The sequence below is a fragment of the Empidonax traillii genome, unplaced genomic scaffold (genome assembly GCF_003031625.1).
Source record: "Empidonax traillii isolate 1590-97213 ecotype Southwest subspecies unplaced genomic scaffold, ASM303162v1 scaffold836:size348770, whole genome shotgun sequence".
Classification (NCBI taxonomy): domain Eukaryota; kingdom Metazoa; phylum Chordata; class Aves; order Passeriformes; family Tyrannidae; genus Empidonax; species Empidonax traillii.
The window spans coordinates 226,735-230,835 of record NW_020956029.1 but is presented as its reverse complement, the minus strand read 5'-3'; positions in this window follow the sequence as shown (position 1 = coordinate 230,835).

Below are 4,101 nucleotides of genomic sequence, written 5' to 3'. Positions count from 1 at the left end.
GAGAGAAAAAAAAAATCAATATAACATAGAAAAAGATATAGTCTTTTACAAAATTCCAAAGAGAAATTTACTATGAGCAAGTAACCCTATGGATGCATTTGTTTTGCAGAATATTTTGAAGCCAATAGAAGAAATAGAGAATAATTTAACCCTTATCCTTCCCTTAATAGCTTTCATATTTTTACACATCGTGCCACAGTTGTATACATAGATATAAGTTTATTGAAGATACTGTAATTATAGAAAATGTTCTTATTTTAGAAAATCCCTGAAATAAAAGATGTATTTGTCTTTCGATTAAACCTAATAATAATGGGCACTGAATACGAGTAACCTATAAACTCACAATAAACCAAAGTGGTAAATAACTAGTGTTGGGTTGAAAGAAGCCAACAAGCATCACGCTTGTGTTTTTATCATAACTCAACAGTGACTGCAACATTAGTGTACCAAGCAATAAGTGCAATGCATTCTGAAGTGCATAATCTTCTAGACTATATATTAACCTTCATTTAGCTTGTTGTATATATTTGGGGTTGTTGGGATTGAACCAAACCGAACCAACTGAAGTTAGCAACACCAGACCACTTCTTAATACTCTAAAAAAATGACGACAGCGATCCATCTCTCAATTCAATCAAACGATTATTATTGTATGTAATAATCCATTCTGGATTCTTGGTCTGTTCATTGTATTGTGCTAGTGATTGGAAACCCTGCTGCCGCAATATACAACTTGAGGATTGTTTCTTCTCCTTTTTCTTTTTTTTTTTTTCCCTTTTTTTTTTTTTTTTTTTTTTTTTTTTAAATGCAAACCATACCTTGACCTTAAGAGGAACAAAAAAAAAAAAAATTAAAAAAAAAGTATTTTGCTTTGTGCCTCAAAGTGATGTAAAACGTGACCATAGCTTCTGCTGTGTTTAATGAAAAAGATGTGGACTGTGTCACTTTCGTTGCTGCAAAAAGTGTCAATAAAATGCTCTATTTATCCTTTTATATAAAAAGGACCGCTGCAGTTTCTGTCATTTTTGGATGTGTGTTAATGTAGATGATCAAAATTATAGTGACTGCAAAAAACCCACAAAAAACTCAAAAATCTATCTGCATGGACGTAACGTCTCCCATCTGGGATCTGTGCTTTTCTTGGTCATGCAACAAGAGTCCTTGACTTAAAAATGTTGCTTTCCATCCATTTTTAGAAAAAGCCTGCAGCACCCAGTGACTAAGAAATCCTATAGCAAAAGTAAGTATTTTTCTGCCAAAATTTCTTCTTTTCAGTGATTTTCTTTCACCAAGTAGGATAATGCAAAAACACCAAACTGAACAAAAGGCTTCAAAACACCAACCAGAGCCAGGCCCAGTGTTTTTTATCAATATCAGGAGATGCTGAGTCAGTCAACAGGCAAAGTTACTGCTAATTCTTTTGCTGGGCTGGTGTGGTGTTGCCATGGAGATTCCTGAAAGATTCAAAAGTGGGATAAATAGGGGCTGTAAAATCACTGTTGTATTTCTTGTGGTGAGTGGACGGCTCAGAAAATGCAAACTAAATTAAAATCAATTCTTCTTAATTCTCAGTCTAACCTTACAGGTTAGAATTGCTAATTTGAACTTCATCTTAGAGTCTTAAAATTTAATTGATGTTAATCTTAGAATTGTTTCAATAATTTCCTTTCATTAAATGTAGCTATTTTCTTTTTTATTAGTCTGACACCTTTTAATTACTTAGAGCAAAGGAGAGACTTTAACCCAGGCATCAGACACTGCACTGTTCAGCCATCTGCAACTCAGTGAGAACTCAACACTTGCCTGTAAATGCCAGGTAGGAACCTCCAGATCCTCTTTTTACCTCTCTGCTTCTGCTTTTATGCTTTCCACTCCTCTTTTAATGGCAGAGCAGAAGAATCCATTCTTCTGGGAAGGAATAGGAGCATGATAGGTTTTAAGTTTTTTGCTTTTTCACTGACTCCTGTTCGTGTGAAAACACAGCAAGCAGTCAAGAGGAACAGGACTGAGAAAGAGGGAGGGGGAAATGAAGAAAATAATTGGGTTCTTCAAAGACAAGACACAACAGCTGGATTCTGCTTTAGGGAAAAGGAGAGCTGAGAGGATGTGACCCTTCATCTGAACTGCTATGTTTCTCCTCAGTAAATAGGTTTATGATTCTGCCTTGCTTCTTCATTTTTATAAAGCAGCTTTGCTAAAATGTACCCGCTCAGCCTCTTCTGAGCTGTGCCCTTTCTGCTCAGAGGTTTCTCTTCTGCACTCAGATTCAAAGCCTTGCTCTGCAGGCAGGTTGCACTTGTGGGGTGCAGTGTTCCCTTTTTGGAACTCTCAGCAGCTCAAATTGCCTCCTTTTATCAGACTGTGTTCCCAGGCACTTGATGGTTTTGTCCTGTCACCAATTTCTGTCCAGTTCCTCTGTCTGGTACTCCCTACCCACTTTAAAAAAAAAAAAAAAAAAAAAAGAGAATTGTTACTCACATTTTTATTTATCAGTTAGTTATCAGTTAGTTTATTTATCAGTTATCTTTTCAGTGAAGAACAATAGGCAAAAGGAAGGAGCAGAATCCAAGCTCTACTAAAACAGTTAGAAAAGCTTTGCAGTTAGATGGGCCAGAATAACACCTCAGATGTTCACCTTCATGTCCTCAAATGATTCCATATGGACAGTACCAGTCAAATGGTGACAATCTTTAAAATATTTGAGTCTCCATCAGTGGGATCCCTTCTGCTAACACATAGTCTTTGTTGCAGAGATAAAGCCATCACAAAGTGCTCTTTGCTTTCAGAGGTGATCATGAAAATTCAATTGACCAAATTTCATAAAAACACACTTTTCTATGGGGAAAAAAAGAAAGCCTCAAGGTAAAGGCTTGAATAAAAGTTACAAAAGAATATCTGCAAATATGAATGAAGTTCTATTTCAGCATGAGGCTAGGAATAGGAATGAAAGTGGAAGTCAGAATAAATGTCACAGTTCAAAAGCTGTACTGTAAGAAAGATAACATCACAGTCTCAGTTGCTGCCTCTGAAAGATGAAACGTTTTGTTCTTTTCATGACAAGCTGTGAAAGAATTTAAAGGCTAGTCTCAGTCCAGATTAACTACTTAACAACAGCAGCTTTTTTTGTACTTCTTTGGAATTTGTCTATGTTTTTTTTTTTTGGTTGAATAATTTTCACCACACTGGGAGATTTAAGAGTAAATAATCAAAAGACCTAGAAGTACAGTCAGATATTTTAATTAGATATCTATGCATATCCTCTCTAGCCAGCTAGTGTGTCTGATGTCTATTCTAGCTTTGCTTAACACCTCTTCACTCAGCTGTAAACCAAAACCTAGCAAAGAATTAAATATATTTGCTTATGAACCACTACAGAAGCCTGTGTACTCAGTTATACTGAGGTCAAGTACTTGGGCAGCATCTTTCAGGTTTGGGAATTAATGTCACAAAATTATATGGCTAAGTTAAAAATTATAGGAAATAAAGCATTTTAAGAAATCTGAGGAAGAGCTTACAGAAGAGCTGACAAATCTTCTGACTTTTGAATGTAGTGTGGTTTGGATTGGAACAAAAAAACTTCAGTATGAGGTCCTAAATATCTGGTCACATCATGCTGAGTCTGAGGTGGGGTCAGAAGTTGGCTCCAAAGCTGATTACCACGTTCTGGCTGCTCCCTGCCTTGGAGGGACACTCCCAGAGTGTGTGACACGTGCCTCTCCCAGGGCCACAGGGACACTTTCAGGCCTGCTCTGGGACCCCCACTTGTACCCCCAACAAAAAAAATGATGCTTGGAAGCAGCAAATGAACCAGATAAGAAAGCATTTAAACAATAAAGTGTTGCATTGTTAGAATTGGAAGGCTGCCATTTAATCAGAGTTCGCGTTGTGTAATCAATTAAACGTGCCAACCCTGGCTGGATGCCACTGGTGGCCCTGACTAAATGAGTTGGTGAGGAAGGCATGATAATTTTCTTCAAGGTAAACCTCAGAACAACCAACAGAACTGTTAAGTGCTTTCGGTTTTAATCTGGAAAGTTCCAGTGTCGTGTTCTCCTTTTTTGTAAATTTTGCTGCGCGGAATTAAAACTGAATCGAACA